The 19,155-nt window shown below is 41.2% G+C and overlaps 1 pseudogene; it reads right to left on the bottom strand.

The window, feature by feature from the left end:
- LOC100017315 (zinc finger protein 850-like) overlaps nucleotides 1-19,155 on the bottom strand; it is a 72,617-nt pseudogene that overhangs the window by 15,612 nt on the left and 37,850 nt on the right.

Below are 19,155 nucleotides of genomic sequence, written 5' to 3'. Positions count from 1 at the left end.
CTGGGATGAGACCAAAGGGGCCAGGAGCAGGGACTTTCCATTGAGAGCAGAAGGGCTGCTCCCACGTGGGGAGGCTCTGACACAGGATCCTGCCTGGGATCCTGCTGCCTGGCAGGGAGTGGGGGGGCCGGGCGGTCCTGAAAGAAGTGGGGGCAGGGGAGCAGGAGCTTGGGGGTCTGGGAGGCAGGACTCCTGGGTCCTTACAGAGGGCGGTAAAATTGCATCCTGTACTGGCTCCCCTGGGCACCCCTTCCAGGCAGGGCATATTAAGGAAAGACCCCAAAGGGGAAACGGGGAGCTACAGAAGATCCTCTCAGAGGCTAGACTAGACCCAAGGATACATACTCTACCCCGGGGAGATTCACATCCAAGCTCTGATCCTGCCCCAAGTCCTCTCCGGAACCAACTAGCCCCGCCCAGAAGCACAGGTGGAAGTTGGTCTGCCCCAAATATAGTCCTAAAAAGGAGAATTCAAACTCAGCCCCAACTAACCTGTGGAGAAGGGAGTAATGCTCTCTGCCTCCCCCGTCTCCCTGTCGGAGCCCCGCTCCTCTACATCGAGCTCCTCCCCACTCTGGGCCTCTGGGCGATCGCCGCCCCCATTCCCGCTGTCCCCCCTCCACCAGTTTATGAAGTAATTACCATTCTTCACGCGAAGTGCATAGTAGGCTGCTTAGCTGAATAAGGAGGGAAGGCCGGAAAATAATCGAAAATGAAGGAGGAGGAGGAGGAGATGAAGGAGGTGGAGGAGGAGGAAGAGGAGACCTTCCCAGAGGCCTTTGCGCTGCCCATGGTTTCCGGGCTGGATCACCCCGCCCTGCCCCATGGAACTGACCCTCTCCATCTTCTCTCAGTTCGTAGCGCCAATTCAGACCCAGCCTCCCGCCCCCCCCCCTCGCCCATTCCAACCCCACCTACTGCTGGCCTAGATCGGCCTGTCCCTTCCCCAGTTGTTCAGTTAGTTTAGGGCACTCCCGTCTCCTGGGTTTCGTGATGACAGAACAGGGCCTCGGGGCCCTCAGGTGTCCCGACTAACAAGCTCTTTTTGGCCTTGAGACTGGGGGTGGGGTGTGTGTGGGGGGGCGCAAAGTTATTCTCCTCCCCTACGCTTGCAGAAAAAGGGCGGAGAAAGAAATAATGTGGGCGTGATCAGGCTCCAGCCACGCTCCAAAGGGTCTCTAGAACCAAGAAGCAGCCCCGGGCGTCTCTAGCCACGCCCCTCTCCCTTAGACAAACTCCTGCGGTCCACAGATATTTAACCCGCCCAGTTTAGCCAAGCAACCCAGACCAGGGAAAGCGCCTTCTTAGTCACGTGGATTCTCGCCTCAGCTCAGTAAACTGAGCGAGGAACGGAATTCCTGGTTCTGGGTCCTGTCTGGATCCCTCTATGACATCCGGAAGTGTTAGACATCCGGCCGGGGCGGGGGCCAGGCGGGGCGCCGGCATCAGTGGGTCACCCAGCCCAGGCTGGCTCCACACTAGCTCCCCCTCAAGAGCCCTGGCAGGAAAATCTTTGGAAGTGGAGGAGGAGGGAGTAAAGTGAGGTAAACTAAGTCATTGACCAGAAAAACCCGTTTTTCCCTGGGAAAGTAGAATTCAGAAATGAGCTTTCCTGTGAAGGTCAGTCAGCTCAGAAGAGTTAGAATCCATGAGAAAATGACCCCCTTAGTGCCTGCAGCTGGGATAAACTGCAAGGAATGCCTTGTACCCCAGTCACTGACTAGCTTCTAGGCTGCTCCCTCCATCCGGGTTATGTCTCTTAATGAAAGTTGTTCGCTTTGTATATTACACCCTATAAAAACTACATTGTAACTTGAGTCCGGTGCAGCTTTCACTAGGAAGGTTGCCCTGGCCAGTTAGGTATATATTACTAATAAATGATATTGGTTCCATTAATTGAACTTCGGGGTGTCCGGACTCACTCTATGAAGTGCCACACTTCAGATGGGGACCCCCAGTGAGATCTCAGAGGCTGGGAGGTAAGGACCTCGGATAGGGCTGCTGTGAGAGTGTGTGTGTGTCTTTGAGTGGGGGGGGGAAATCTCTAGGCTCTAGACATATGGCTAAAGGGCTGGGATTGTAACCCAAATCATACATAGGCAGCTTTTGCTAAGCCAGAGCCTGTGAAGGAGTCTTGAACCCTTATCAAACACCCTTTGGGGGTGTTTCTGAGTGCGACTTGGAGAGTATTCATTTTCCAACTCCCACTAGGGTTTGGATCAGAAATCCAAGGAAGTGAATGGTGCCTTCTCCAGGGGCGCCCCTGGTTCTGGTATTTCAGATGATCCCAGACAAATTTTGATAAGTATTGGAACCATCTGTTCTGGTAATTTGTGTTGCTCTAAATAATATAGAAAAAGCAGAGATCTGAGAAAGGAATGAAACCTAAGAAACTCTGCTTTTCAGGCTGGTCCTTGTGAATAGCCTGTCCATGAAGAAGGATGGCAGCCAACCTGATGAAGTTATTTAAGATTTAGAGGATTATAAACTTAGTGTTAGCAAAAAAAAGCTAGTCATTCCATCAAATTAATCTTATTAATTGGTGATCTTCAGGGGCAGATCATGGTGGCGGGATGGATACAGCTTTAATTTTCAGGGAAATCTATGAATTGCCAATGGTTTATGAAATCAGGAAAAATGCCTTTATTCCTGTCCAAAAGGGAGATGGACTACCCCAGCATATACCTGACAAAGCCTCAAAGGAGAATTTTATGATGAAATAATCACTTCTTTGCTATTTTGGATGGATTACTCTTGTGGGTTGAGTTAGAGGGGCTCTGAGGTCATTCAAAGATTCTGTTATGTTGCTATCCTAGGTAAGTGAGGTTCCCAAACAAGAGGGACTCTTGAGGTTATTTGCTCTGATTGTCCTTTAACCCTGATTTAGCCACTTCAACTCCTTTTCTAGGTTTCCTTAGTTGTAAAAAAGGGCATGGTAAAAACACCAACTTCAAAAATTTTTCTTAAGATCACTTAAAATATTTGCTGAAGCCCTTAGTACAGTGCCTGGCACATAATAGGACCTATAGAAATCTTTCTCCCTTCATCCTCCTTTTATTTAGACCATTCTTACATTGTTGAGTTGAAGTTTGTCTTAAAAAAAAGTAAAAGAGGGAAGCGTGGACCTTTTGGTATGGAGAGGGGGAACGAGATGAGAATCCCTTTCTCAAAGCGGGGTTTAGGGGAGACAACAGATATAACAGGTTGGCTCAAAGAAAGGAGAGGGGGTTGTAAAAATGGAGATTTGAATCCAGGACTTCAATCCCCAGAAGCCCATGCTCCACTTCCTCAGAATGCTTTGTAATCTCACTGAATTCTCACCTGGGCTGAGAGCAAATTATTATTTAAAGGGTCTCTGCCTACAGCGGGGTCTCTTGGCTTGCCTGTTTCCACTTGCAAGTAGACGCGTCTCATGATGTGAGTGAAAATTGAATGGGCCTTTTGGCCCAACTAGCACATGCTTCTCTTGTATTTTCTTTAATCCTTAACCTTTAATAAACCTCATAAAATATAATACTCCTTGCAGAAAGAAACTAATTTCTACCTGCCTCAGTTTCCCCCAAATTTTAACTGTTACAGTTTTGGTGACCACTAGATTGGATGAGAACTTCTCAAATATTTTAGCCTAGAATTTTTTTTAAGCCACATATATCCAAGATGCTTTTTAAATTAACCATCTTGATCAGCTCCTGCCAGCAGCCATCTGCTTTGGACTTTCTTGATTCAATATCGATCATCTGGTCACTGCCCTTCCAGCCCGGGTACTGTTGCCTGTAATCTGGACCTGTTTGATTGATATCACTCACCTGGTCCCAGCCCTGCCCACCCCGGTGCTCTCTCACTCACCCAGTCTCTGTTTAATCCAGATCCACAATCACCTGGTGACCTGCCTACCCAACAAACTCTAGCCTCGATCACCCTATCAGGACTCATTTGTATCAGCTGGTAACAAACAGGGTAATTGTCCCTTAGGATTTCCCTTAGGATAATCTCTAAGATTAGCCACCTGGAGTGGGGCAGGAGGAGGTATCATAGGAGGGGAGAGAGAAAAAAGGAAAGAAGAGATTTACCAACAGGAACTTTAAAACATGGCTATTTTACAAGGATGTCTTTTAATTGCATTGATCCTTTTATTGACTTCACCTGAAGAAAATTCAGCTCTGTACAACCTTTTAGTTAACTTTGGGGAGGCAGCTGGGTGTCTCAGTGAACTGAGAGCCAGGCCTAGAGATGGGAGGTCCTGGGTTGAAATCTGGCCTCAGATACTTCCCAGCTGTGTGGCCCTGGATGGGTCCCTTAACCCCCATTGCCTACCCCTTACCACTTTGCCTTCTGACAATAGACATCTAAATGGATAATTAAAAAAAAAAAGAACTTTAAAGAGACTGGAGGTTATAATTTTAAGGCATTTCAGACTCCAATGGTTTATAAAAATCTCTATATTCTATTGCATTTTACTGATTGCTTTGTTTAAGGTTTAACTTTGTGATTTTAAATTCACATATTACTGTATTCAATATTATTCTGTTACACTGAATCATTTTAATGTACTGAGTTTTAAATACTGTTATATTCTGTTGCTTTCCTCCTATAACTATATTGAACAAATATCATTGTAATTAAGTCCATATATAAAAAACAGTCTTTCTATTTTTGCCTTTGTAAATTGTCACATAGAGGATAGATGGACTTCATCAGAACTGGTTACAATTGCTATAACAAACTTTGGAAAATTTAATGTGCTAAATATCTCAACTGATTTTAAGGTTTTTTTAAACATGATTTTTAGAAATTTTTTTTTAGCAATCTCTGGTCATTTTGCCTGCCCCTACCATGAGGTGTAAGGCCCATTATAGTAGCTGAAGTAAAATACAATTACAACCCCCAACCTTCCCTCATTTCTAAATATGTGAATGGAAGTCGGGGCAGTTAATCACAGGGCATTTGTATCCCTAAAAAGCCTCCAAAAAAGGAGCATCTATCATTTATACTCTTCAGCTAACTACTTTACTTCCACCAGAATGATATCTAGATATCTTGATGATGTTCTAAACCCCAAATGAGTTTCACTTTGTTTAAAAATATGTTTATTACCAAGGATGAAAGATTTGCTACATTTGTAAAAACTTGTGACAAATATCGATCAATTCATAGGCTTTTAAAAATGCCATATAGCAACTTATATGAAATATGATAGTGTGTTTGTTTGCTATTGTAATTAATTGGGCTATTGAGAATTTTGGGGATATTGATATCTACATATTTGTACTACTGTTCTTTAAAAATGAAAAATGTTACCTTGTTCAATTCATTTGCTTGTACTCACAGTGGATCATGGCCAGATATGAAGAGGAAATGGATCTCATTTTTGGTGAGAAAGCCTTGTATTCTATATTTTCTTAGCTGACACAGAGTGTCAATGATTATAAGCTACATTTTTGAATTTTTAAAAGCCCGTTTTTATTATATTTTTCTTGCATGTGCAATTTTATGCATGTGCATAAAAACGTCTGACAAAGGTTTAATTACTCAAATTTACAAAGAGCTAAATCAATTGTACAAAAAATCAAGCCATTCTCTAATTGATAAATGGGCAAGGGACATGAACAGGCAATTTTCAGTTAAAGAAATCAAAACTATTAATAAGCACATGAAAAAGTGCTCTACATCCCTTATAATCAGAGAGATGCAAATCAAAACAACTCTGAGGTATCACCTCACATCTAGCAGATTAGCTAACATTACAGCTATGGAAAGTAATGAATGCTGGAGGGGATGTGGCAAAGTAGGGACACTAATTCATTGCTGGTGGAGTTGTGAATTGATCCAACCATTCTGGAGGGCAATTTGGAACTATGCCCAAAGATGAACTAAAAGACTGTCTGTCCTTTGATCCAGCCATAGCACTGCTGGGTTTGTACCCCAAAGAGATAATAAGGAAAAAGACTTGTACAAGAATATTCATAGCCATGCTCTTTGTGGTGGCCAAAAATTGGAAAATGAGGGGATGCCCTTCAATTGGGGAATGGCTGAACAAATTGTGGCATATGTTGGCGATGGAATACTATTATGCTAAAAGGAATAATAAAGTGGAGGAATTCCATGGAGACTGGAACAACCTCCAGGAAGTGATGCAGAGCGAAAGGAGCAGAACCAGGAAATCATTATACATAGAGACCGACACACTGTGGTACAATCAAACGTAATGGACTTCTCCATTAGTGTCAATGCAATGCCCCTGAACAATCTGCAGGGATCTAGGATAAAAAACACTATCCACAAGCAGAGGACAAACTTTGGGAGTAAAAACATCGAGGAAAAGAAACTGCTTGACTACAGGGGTGGAGGGGATATGACTGAGGAGAGACTAAATGAACACTCTAATGCAAATACGAACAACATGGAAATGGATTCGTGTCAAGAATACATGTGATACCCAGTGGAATCATGTGTTGGCTATGGGAGAGGTGGGGGGGGAGGGGAGGAAACGAAAATGATTTTTGTTTCCAATGAATAATGTTTGGAAATGACCAAATAAAATAATGTTGAAAAAAAAAGAAAAAATATACCTCATAACTCAGCCATGCATCCCTAAGTGATCCTGTGTTTTTCAATCACCCTCTCCACAGGGAAATGTAAAAATATTATTATTTAAGTTGCAAAGTTTAAATTCCTTTTGAGAAGAATTTTAGGTTAAGAAACACGATACCTCTCCGAATCCAGAAACTGAACTGTTTGGAGAAGACACCATGAAGATGCCTCCAGACCACAAGCTGCACGGGAAGATCAAGAATGAACTTTTGGTGTGGTTGATTGAGCATTTATTTGTATCTATACTTTCATGACAAAGTGGACTGCCCCCTAACTGGCTTTCTGTCAATGTGTCTAGCAATTATTGGTTTTGTTCTTTTTTCCTCTTATCCTTAAATTATTGTAATCTTTAAGTTGATCATGTTTTCATGAACCTTTTGGGGAAAATCTTTCCCAATTTGATTTGAACCCTAGACTTCAATTCCAAGAAGTCCTTGGTTCCCAGAATGCCTAAAATCTCACCCTGAGTTCTGACCTGAGTGCGAGAGAAAAAAGGGGTATTTAAACTGACTGTACCGCCTACCCGCTCTCTCTCCCTGCTTCCGCTTCCAAGTACATGTGTCTCTCAAGATGTAGAGTAAGTGAAATTGAATGGACTTTAAGCCCTCCAAGGCACATGCTTTCTTATTTTGTATTTTCTTTATTTCTTGATCTTTAATAAACCTCATAAAATATAATACTTTTAGCAGAGAAACTAATTTTAATTTTTACAATACATAGCAAGGGCCACTATGGGACATGGGAGTGATAGATGTAGTCTGACAAATTTGGCTTGGCTAGGAATATTCTCATATGCAAATAAAGTCTGTCAGAAGTGCAAAACTTATATGAAATTCAATCAGGAATTATTAAAAAAAACAAAGGTTTGGGAGGTTGGGCTTTAGCTTACACAACCTATGAGTGCATACAAGTGTATTTCATCAACATACCTAGAGACAAAGGGTTTAAGTACTGCCTAGTTATAGTGGACAGACTGGCCAGATGGCCAGAAGTTTTTCCAGCCAAGAAAAATTCTGCAGCATTTGTGATCCAAGTGTTATTAAAAGAGATCATTCCTAGATTTGGTATTCCTTCCAGGATAGGATCGGACAGGGGTTCTCATTTCTCAGAGTCCATACTCAATCAAATATATCAAAACCTGGGGATAAAAGCTAATGTACACACAGATTATCATCCTCATAATTCAGGTCAAGTGAAGAGACTGAACAGAGAGATTTAGACACTCTTCAGCAAACTTTGTTCAGAGACTCACTTCAAATGGACTGAGATTTTAGGCATAGCACTATTCCATCTAAGAACACACAATAGTAGTGACTTACATCTCTCTCCATTCGAGATGCTGTATGGTCATCCAATTTTTTTTTATCAAGGGAAACCTTATAAACAGGCCTATATCTCTATGCTAGGAGGAGCTTGTACTTTGGCATCATACATACAAGGCTTGCAAACAAGAATAAAGGAACTACATGAAATGGGTGTGATCCAACAAGCTACACAGTTGGATTATTCATTACATAACATCAAACCTGGAGATAAAGTATACATAAGAAATTTTAGCAAAAAGTCAGCTTTAGACACAAAGTGGGTTGGTCCATTTGAAGTTTTATTAACTACTCTGACAGCAATCAAAGTAACAGAGAAGAATTCATGGATCAATTGTTCTCACACAAAATTTTATAAGCCTTACACCACAAATGAAAATCACAGTGAGACTGAAAGTGATAGACAAAGTGCTAAGAAGGAACATCAAGAAGGAATAGTAGAAAAAAGTGCTAATAAGTCATAGTTCCAGAAAACAACTCCAAGAAAGGAAAAGAACATCAGTCAATTACAGACTATAGTCAACTCTAGACGACAAGCAAAAATACACACAAAGGGGACAAAACAACTAAAGAAAGTAAGAAAACTCAGCCTAGAGGAAAAGACAAGAAGGAACAAAAGCAGCAAGACAAGACAGAAGAAAAGCTTTGAACTGATAATGGAGATGGTAAAATCTCTCTGAACTTTGTAAATTTGCATATAACAAGAAGAGGACAGATGATAAACCAGACAATTACATAAGATAGTGGGATGATAGCATAAAAACAAAAATTAACTTCATACATTAGGGAAAACATGCAACACACAATAGCTTAGAAGAAATGAAGAGAGCCATCAGTCAACAGCAAAGAGGAGTCAAAAAGGAGGATGTAAGTATTCATGCAACAGTATATAAAAAGGACACATACAGAATACAAAACTGACTATTTGTTGACCTTGTGTAGATAAACAAGAGTCCATGATTGCAAAGAAATGCAAAATGTGAGAATATTTAGCTAAAATGCATAAGGTCTTAAACAGAAAAAACAAAAAATTTTCTCTTTGTTTAACACCAAGGTGTAAGAAATAACACAATTCCTGCACATGTTAATATAATTGATGTAAAAAGTGTACATATGTAAACATAGGGTTGCATATTATAGTTATAGGGTTGTAGATAATGTATCATACCTTGCACATAGTATATAAACCAAAAATACACAATATATAGGTAAGTTAGAATAACTTAGAGTGACAGCAAGTAGTTTGAGTTACTAGATACTTAGTTTAGACTAGCACATAGAGTAACCATAGGATTTGGAACTAGAGTATCAGAATAGTTATCTTTAAGGAAGTTATATGTAACAGCATTAGCTGGAAATTGTGTTAATGGAAATGTTATAGTTAAATTGACTTGCATAGTGATAAAATAAGATAGGAAATTATTGTATTAGTATAAAATTGCAAAGATATAAAAGGAAATAATAGTAGTTATTGATTTTTGGTTATGTTATTGTATTGCAACAATTGTTCTTATTTTTCTGTATTCATTTTTGTAAACCCCAATTCCTATCCCAAACCTTTCCAAAAAATGTCTTATCTTATGGTAGGTAGTGTAAGGGGGGGGGGGAAGAGGTTTTTTATAAAAAGGTTGGACTGGATTATTTTAAAATAGGGTCACCAGGAATTTAATTAATTCCAGAGATTTATTGACAATTTATTTACATGATCTAGAAAGAGTGAAATTAGAAGATCAGAGAGGATAGGGTAAGATATCTAGCCTAAGCACTAAGTATTTTGCCCCTACCTTTGCTCAAAAACAGGCAGGGGAGTTTAGTCTTTAACCAGAGAAGCCTCGGCCCTTGTAGCTGAGGACCTGGGGATGGAGGAAGCCTCTCTCAAGAGGATAGATCTCGGGGGAAGCTGGGTAGCTCAGTGGATTGAGAGCCAGGCCTAGAGATGGGAGGTCCTAGGTTCAAATCTGGCCTCAGACACTTCCCAGCTGTGTGACCTTGGGCAAGTCACTTGACCCCCATTGCCTAGCTCTTACCACTTTTCTGCATTGGAGCCAAGACAGAAGGTAAGGGTTTAAAAAAAAAAGAGGATAGATTTAAGAACAGTCTCACCAAATCTCAGGTCTCAGGTCCAGTCAGCAGATTCTTCACCAGCCTCCATCTCAAACTCAGAACTCTAGAAGAAGCTGCCATTTAACCCCCCACAGGAAGATGTAACTTCCTTTTAAAGACACTTTCTTTTGTGTCACTTCCTGTGCCTTACTCTACTTTCACATCTACCAATTATAGTTGAAGCTTTGCTTAGGAGTGCCCAGGGGGCAATCAGTTTGATTCTGATTTGTCACCCACTATTGCACACGTGGGTCACAGACCTCTCCCACTTAATGATTAAGTGGGATGTTTACACTTTTGGTGATTAAATCTAAAAATGGGCAGGGGAGTTAATTTAATCTTCACAATCAGGGGAGAGTTAAATTTAATATTTACAACCCCCCCCCTGATGATCACTGGGAGACTAGTCTTCCCAATTGATCATTTGACATAATAATCTTGTACCCCTAAAATTTTTCTAATTACTGGTATATACAATATTGCACCTTCTAAGAGGAAAACTAAAATAGTTAGAGATAAGTGGGAAATAGAAAAGAGAGAAAGCAAAACCAGTGTTTTGCTAGGCACATTGACAAAAAGCCAATTAGTGGTCAGTTCCCTTTGGCATAAAAGTTTACATTTAAAGTAACTATTTTATCCCCTTCAGTTCAACCAATTACACCCTAAAGTTCAGTCTGGATCTTCTTGATGCAGTGTAGGTTTCTGCAGGCATCTTTCTCCAAACAGTTCATTCTCTGGTTTCAAGGAGTTAGCAAGCTTCTTTTCCTGAAAACTTTCTTAAACCAAATTTTAACTCACATTTTTATGAAAGTACAATACAATCCTCCCTGAAGAGGGTGTTCACCAACACCTGGATCAATTTACAATATGTGATTGAGTTATGGGGGTGTATGAGTCAATTATTAAAAGAAAAACCAAAAACATAAAAAGAAAAATAGAAGAAAAAAATTATACTTTGGGAGAAATAAAAAATTCAAAATCAGAATCAAAATATCAAAAGTCTATGTATATAAAATTTCTGAATAAAACAAGAATAAATTCATAACAGGGCCTTGTATTAGGGTACATTTAAAGTAAATTTCTGTCCCACAAATATGTAGGAAAAAATGTAAAAATATTGTATTCATTCATTATAAGACTGGACTACACGAAGTTGCCATAATATAAGAGAGAAAAGAGGACTAGATTTTTGTGTAAAAGGGAAGTGTCATTCCCTGGTCTGATCTTGTGTAATTTCTCAGGGATAGGGGAGCCAGAACAGCCAATTGTTAGGTACTTTGATAGAACATCTTTTACAAGGAGTGTGGTTCAAGGAGTCCTGCGTCTTAACATATGTCAAGTGCCGCTACCTCGAGTCTCACACTAGGTTAAAATCCTTTTGTATTGGCATAGAAGTTCATCAATTCCACCTGGATTGGTTTCTTTTTTGACCTGTGTGCTCTTTTTTTGGCACTATTCAGGTTAAATCCGTGCTTCTATGGCACTGTAGAGATAAAATCTGTGCTCCTTTTTTGATCCCATTTTCTAGAATCAGACACAAACAGTAATCACAGTCCCATGATATTTATCAGTAAGTGGTAGGTTTCCATAATCTAAAGCTTTTGGGTATGAATTTATATGCTAGGCAAGAGGCCATCTAGCTCATTCTATTGCAAGAAATAAAAAATAGTTAAAAGAAAATCTTTTCAATACTGGTGACATGCTTAAAATGCAAAAAAATGAGAGAAAAAATCAAATACTATATGGTTCAAATAAAGTGCAACAAAAAAGTACAGATCCATCAATAGGGAAGTCTTATCATAATCAATGATCAAATACAATCAGTACAGGTAATTATTCATTATCCATAGAGGGTACTAATTTTACATGGCTACAATGAATCCATGTGTCCCTCTCCTCAATTTTAATAGCTGTCGATGTAGTTAATAAGACTTGGAATGGTCCATCATAAGCAGGTTCAGTCAACATCTGAAATTATATACACACTATTCCTTGGGTTTAAATCATGAAGCAAGAAGTCTATGGGGCCTGCTAGAACAGCAGCTCCAGAGTTGTGGAGTTCTCACAATATTGTTTGTAATTGTCTGATATATGTAGCAATGGTTGTATCCCCTCCTAACAGTGATGTATAGGCAGGGGTAAATGGTTGTGCCTGAATAGGTGGATGTCCAAATAGCATCTCAAATGGTGAGATGTGTAAATCACCTCTGGGTCTGCTTCTGAGATAAAATAGGGCCAGAGGTAGAAACTCAGGCCATTTTAAATGAGTCTCCATGCCCAATTTTCCAGTCATAGTTTTAAGTTCTTTATTCATTTATTCAACTTGGCCAGAGCTCTGAGGATGATATGCTGTATGAAATTTAGGAATTATCCCCAAACATGAATAAAGTTATGATAAGACTGAATTGGTAAAATGAGATCCTCTATTTGAGTCAATACATGCTAGCAGGCCAAAACAGGGAATAATTTCTTTTAAAAGGACTTTGGCAACAAAAACAGGTATGGCCCAAGAAGTAGGAAACACTTCAGACCACCTGGTCTTTTTTTTTTTTAATTAACAGTGGAAAATTCTTTAATGGCAAAACAAGTAATTCAATGTAAAGCTGTACATAACACACCTATCTTGCCTGTTAAAAGCCAAAAATAGATGTAAATGGAAAATCTACCAATTTGTACAAGATTTAAGGGCTGTGAACAATCAAGACACCCTGTGGTTTTTAAGCCCACCCACAATTATCTCCTCTATTTCTAGCACTACCTCATATTTTATGGTAGTAATTTCTATTCAGCATTTTTCTCAATACCCATTCAAGAAGATTCCAGAAATATGTTTGCCTCCACCTGTAAAGGTCCCAAAGGACATGGTGCCATTTTCCCTAAAGGTATTTTGAAAGTCCCACTTTATTTTCTCACATTTTAACACAAGATTTAAAATATATTGAGCTTAAAGCAAGCCACTTGTTACATTTTGTAGATTTACTCTTAGCCTCACCAAATGCCACAGCATGTCAAGATAAAAAGCAAATATCTTCTAGAACTATATAAGAGGACATGAGACCTCAAGGGCAAAAAGTTCAGTGGTGTCTCCCCAAAGTGGAGTATTTAGGGTTTATTTTAACTGCTGGTTCCTTCATTTCCTCTAAGCTCATTGAAGATATTAAAAAAAATTAAGGAACCCTCTACTAAGAAACAGTTTAAAGCAATTCTAGGATCAACAATGACCAGACAAAATTTACACTGTTCATCTTTTGGCATAGAGATAAAATTGATTTGTAGACGTTCAAACAGTGTGTAAGTGAGAGGATGTCCACCAAAGGCTTTGCCACAAAATGTGTGTTGATTAAAAGGCCTGGCAGGCCAAAGGGCAGTAAAAGACTATTCTTTGATCCAGCCTGGTTTTGTATCCAGTGCTGGGTGTGTACCCCAAAGAGATAATAAGGAAAAAGACTTGTACAAGAATATTCATAGCTGTGCTCTTTGTGGTGGCAAAAAAATTGGAAAATGAGGGGATGCGCTTCAATTAGGGAATGGTTGAATAAATTGTGGTATATGTTGGTGATGGAATACTATTGTGCTCAAAGGAATAATAAACTGGAGGAATTCCATGGAGACTGGAACAACCTCCAGGAATTGATGCAGAGCAAAAGAAGCAGAACCAAGAGAACATGGTACACAGAGACTGATACACTGTGGTACAATCAAATGTAATGGAATTCTCCAATAGTGGCAATGCAGTGATACTGAACAAGTTGAAGAAATCTACGAGAAAAAAACACTATCCACATTCAGAGGAAAAACTGTGGGAGTAGAAACACAGAAGAAAAACAACTGCTTGATTACATGGGTCAAAGTGGACATGATTGGGGATGTAGACTCTAAATGAACATCCTAATGCAAACACCAACAACATGGAAATAGGTTTGATCAAGGACACATGTAATACCCAGTGAAGTTATGTGTCAGCTATGGGAAGGATAGGGGGAGGGAAGGGAGGGAAAGAATATGATTCTTGTAACCAAGGAATAATGTTCAAAATTGATTAATAAATAAATTAAATAAAAGAAATATTATGGAAATAAATGAAAAAAGAAAAAGGCCTGGCAGGTAGAGCAGAAGGGAAGGGAACAAAAGAGCCACCATACAATGCCTAGGGTTATAAGGTCAAGAGGAACCAAACCAATCGAGGTAGGATTGTTGAACTTCTACCAATAGGAAACCAATAGGAAAAGACATGAACCTAATGTGATACTCAAGGTTGCAGCACTTGACATATGTTAAGACGCAGAACTCCTTGTACCACACTCGTAAAAGACTCTCAATCAAGTATTGTAAGGATAATTTTAGTGTTTGACTTAAAATCTAAATAAGTGGTCACCATGGGAAATTCCCAAATATGAAAAACACCCAAGTCAGCTGGGATTTTTATGGAGATTTTAATTAATATAAATGAAGGAATTAAGGGAAGGAGAGAGAGAGAGAGAGAGAGAGAGAGAGAGAGAGAGAGAGAGAGAGAGAGAGAGCGAGCAAGAGCGAGAGAGAGAGAGAGCAAGAGCGAGAGAGAGACAGAGAGAGAGAGAGAGAGAGAGAGAGAGAGAGAGAGACAGAGAGACAGAGAGACAGAGAGACAGAGAGAGAGAGACAGAGAGAGAGAGAGAGCTCTGGCTTCCTCTGATACCAGTTAGAAATTCTAAGCCCCAGCCAGGGGAAAAAAGTCTCAAGACGATTGGCCTTTCTGGGAGGCTTCATGCCTCCAGGAAGGCAGGGTCACTAAGTCAGCCTTTCACTCACCAATGGTGACCGTCTAAAAGAAAAGCAGTCTGAGGGCTCCTGCACGAGTTCCTCTAGGGGTCCAGTTCCACAGCCAAGTCTGAGTGTCTGTCTTCCAGTCTCTTCTCTGAGTGATTCTTCTTCACTCCAAGCTCAAGAGGTTGATCCTCCAGTCCAACTCGGAGTCAGAGATCTCAATCCCTGAATCCCTTCCATGGTCTTCTTTTTAAAGATCTTTTTCTATTGTGTCACCTCCCCTAAATTTCACATCTATCAATCACAGCAGATGCTCCTCTCCAGGACTGCCCACTCTTCAGTTCACACCTTCTTTGGTTAGATTAAATTTTTTTTTTGGTTAGTTCACCTTTTGTAGTTAGTTAACACCTTTTTTGTAGTTAAAATGGGTAGATCTACTTCAAATATTGAGTTATCACCTTTTGGAGATTTAAATATAAAAATAAATTGGGGGTTACAATTCAATCTTCCCAATAAAGGAAGTTCTAAGTACCTTTATTGTTACAATCTGGGGAGAGCTAAGTCCAATCTTCACACCCCATAAGCCTCCCATAGGCACTACTTCCACCCCTCTGTCATTGTCAGGATGATTTGACTGGCAAAGTCAGCATAGGACTTAATGAGGATTGTTTTGTTCCCCAGTAGAAGAGGCAGAGACTCCAGAAAGAAGAGTCAGAGACACCCCAAGAGAACACTACATGAGGCTCAGAGAGGTGTCAGGGAGAGAGGAACAGGCAGGGACATGGAACTCCTAAAATTGATCCCCTTGAGGTCTCAGTGTCTGGAGTTTCAGACAGACCCAGAACACTGACTCTTGGACCCAGTTTAGGAGTTCCAGAATGGACCAGAATAGGAAGGGAGAGGGGGCGGTTGGTCATTCCAGGTCCCCCAGCAGGGTAACAGGCCCATCCTACCCTAGGCTCCTGTATCAGAAACTGAGGGGAGAGGGCAGACTCCTGTGGGAACTCCATGGAGAGATTATCTGAATGGAACCACTGGACTCTCCCACATTTCCCTAAAGAGAACTCAGAGACAAGCTTCTCTTCATCCTCCTCCCTGACTAATCCACCATGCCCAGGGCTTCTGGCTCCACAGAAGATGTGCTCTCTTCTTTTCAACAGTGGGAAATGCCATGGATGCTGGAGCAAAAAAGGCCTAAGGAGCTGCTGCCAACATGAGGGAGGTGTAGAAGAGTTGGGATGACTAGAGCCATCTGGGTGCTTCAGTGAAACCAGGGCTAGGTTTGGGGACAGGAAGACCCAATTTAGAATCCTTTTTCAAAGGTCTTATCAGGGGTTTCCTGGGCAAATCACTGAACCCCTAAGCTTCAGTTTCCCTATTTATAAGATGAGGTGGTTTGACTCATTCCCTATCAACTCCCTTCAGGAGATTGGTCTTCTTAAAAGGTCAGTATTTGGGACTGTAGGGTATGGAAGTCTCCTGAGATGCCAGAAGGCTTATCTCCTCTGAGCTCTTTATTATCCAGAAACATGTATGAGGGCTTGTTCTGTGCCAGGTCCTGGGCTAAGTTGAAGAGTGCATAAAAGGCAGCAGTGGACATCCCCTGCCCTCATGGAATTCAATCTCTGTTGGAACAGACAGCATGCCAACAGTTCTGTAGAAACTCTCCAGATCCCAGCTTCAGGGAAGCCAATCCAGAGATGGAAGGCTCTGAAGGGAAGGAGCACTAGAAAGGTATAATGAAGCGAGGTGGCCTGGGGCTTCAGGAGAGCCAGAATGAGAATTCTAGGGGAAAGTATAGCAGAGAAAACAAGGGAAAGGCACCGGCACAACTCACTGCAAATGGCCATCTATAGTAGTTTTGCCCTGAACCCAAGGACACACATTGGACAGTATCTCAGGGGGGTGAAGAGATCAAGTGAGTGTTTGGAGCATTAGGGAGGAATGATTGATGGGCTCACAGAGGAAGAATTATTAGCTCATTAGTGTGGGAAAGGCTGAAAATAAAAGAACAATAAGGGTCCTGGAGGGAGGAATAGACTAAACTTAGATGCGGGCTTCTTTGCATATGGAAAGAGATTTTCTTTAACTTTAACTAGGAGAAGAATTACAGTTTCCTTTGATCCCAAGGCCAGAGCGGAAAAGGAGGCAGTTGAACTGGGTGAGATCTTAAGGATAAGATAGTTCTGAAGAAGTTCAGCTTTTGCTCAGTGAAATATGAGACCAAGTTCTCAGCTCAGGTATGGGCATGGGGTGAAGCAATAAGGGAGAGCGGGAGACCAGGGAAATATTTGGAAGGCTGCTGTGGTGCCTGGCAAAGGAAATCCATTAGGGAGATATCACAGGATTGCCTTTCAATGGTGAGGATCCAGCTGAGATCAGAGAGCCTAAATGCAGAGTGGAGCCAGGAAGCTGATTTCCTGGTTTTCCCTCCCTTCATCTACCTATAGCACCTGAGTAGGGGTAAAGACTGCTGACTTCCTTAGAAGTGATCCAAGGCTAAACTTTGCTTAAATCAGCTCCAGGACTCTTCCTGCTCTCTGGGGCTTTGGCTTTGTACACTCCTTGGACAATCAGGTAACCACACCACCTCACTTTAGGGAGATAGAAGCTTCTGGGATCTTAAGGATTGGGTCTGCTCAGGTTCCAACAGTTACTGTTGACACCTGAGATATAAGAGTAAGAGACAGAAATAAGGCTGAGACCAGAGCATGCATTTGCATTCTAGGAGAGGACTATAATCGAGGGTTAAGTTTTTCAGTATATAGAGAAAAAGAGTGGAGACCTCCCTTCTCAAAGCAGGGTTCAGGGGAGAGAGCTGTTGTTTAGGGTTGGCTCAGAGAAAGATGAGGGGGTTTGAATATTTTACCCCATCTGCTTTCCCTCCTTAGGGCTGCTCTCCTAGATTTCCTCTTGTCCTCCTTCCACTACTTGAGATCAAAGGGTTTTGTATTGATTTAGAATCTTGAACCCTAGAGACTACATTTATCACAATCACATTTTCCTTTTCCTGCTTGTGCATCTCCTTAGGTGGGGGAATTTTGAGTTTCTTTTTCCACCCGTGTGGTCTCTCTGGTTCCATAGTGGAGGAGGGAGGAGCAGCTTTGTTTTATTTTTGCGAACCTTACTTCCTTATACTTCAAGATAAATATTTCAATAAATAGTATTAAATATAATACTTGGAGTACTGGATATAAATTTTAATCTTTACATTTTTGGCAGACCACGAAAGGATTCTAGAACTTGGCTTTTCTTTTTCTTTTTCTTTAAAGCTGGTGGTCTGGTTACAGCTGAGCAACTATGGTGGTTTAAAACTGCAACTGGTTTGCAAACAAAGGTGCTTTTCTGGTAGTTTTCAAACCCCCTCTCCAGACGTCCAGCTGTGACTCATTCCTCCAGCTTTCCTTTTGCCTTCCAAGCCTCGGGCAGCTGTGAGTACTTGAGTGTTTTTAAACCCCACCCCCCCTCCCTGCAGCACCCAGCTGCCTTAATTTAGGGGACTTGGTGGAGAAGCCACTCCCCACCCACAGCCTGGAGAGCAGCCCAATCAGCTTGATTGACCATTCCTGCCTGCAGCTTGGCCAAATCCTGAGTAAGAGGCAGGCTCCCACACTGCCTCAAACTATTACCTCAGCCATGGCACCCCAGGCCCACCCCGGTGATACTATGACCTCCAGCTGCTGAAGCCTAGTCACACCTGGCTTGGCTTCTCTTAACTGTGGCCCAAAGACACTGTTGTTTTTTTCTTAGCCAGAACTAGTTCTAGCCTAGCCCCCACCCCCATGTTGCTGCTCTTCTGCCACTTCTGCTGCTGCTTCTGCCACTTCTGCTGCTACTTCTGCCACTTCTGCTGCTACTTCTGCCACTTCTGTTGCCCTGATCTCTGTTCCAGCTGGTGAGTATAAGCTTCCCTTTCCCCAACCAGTACAGGAGGGAAGACCCTTTCCCTGCTGGACAGCTGATTGCCCCCTAGGCTCCAGCAGGCTCTTTGCCTTGACTGGGAGGGTCCTAGCCCTCTTTTTAAAACACCCCTAACCATGCCCCTAACCTCTCTCAGTTGAAGTGCTGCCTTTTAGCCACTAGAGGTCAATATCGAGCACTGATTTTTTTCTTTTCTTTTTTTTCTCTCTTTTCTCTTTTCTCCACCCCACCCCCCTTTTCCTGCTTAGCTACAGTGGTTATTTGCTTCCACTAGATGGCAGCAACAAATAAATAATTAAAAAATTTCCCCTTTAAAAAAATCCAATAAAATCATAAAAATTAAAATAAAATAAGCTAAATACCTTCACTTCTACCTCACCCCTTACAATAATAATAATTTAAAAATGAATCAATAAATATATACATTATTTTTTCTTCTCCTTTTTTTTTTTGATGAAAATGCTAAGTGGCATAA

Source organism: Monodelphis domestica, chromosome 8 (genome assembly GCF_027887165.1).
Source record: "Monodelphis domestica isolate mMonDom1 chromosome 8, mMonDom1.pri, whole genome shotgun sequence".
In the NCBI taxonomy this organism is placed as follows: Eukaryota; Metazoa; Chordata; class Mammalia; order Didelphimorphia; family Didelphidae; genus Monodelphis; species Monodelphis domestica.
The sequence above is the reverse complement of the archived record's forward strand: the minus strand, read 5'-3'. Positions and strand labels throughout refer to the sequence as shown.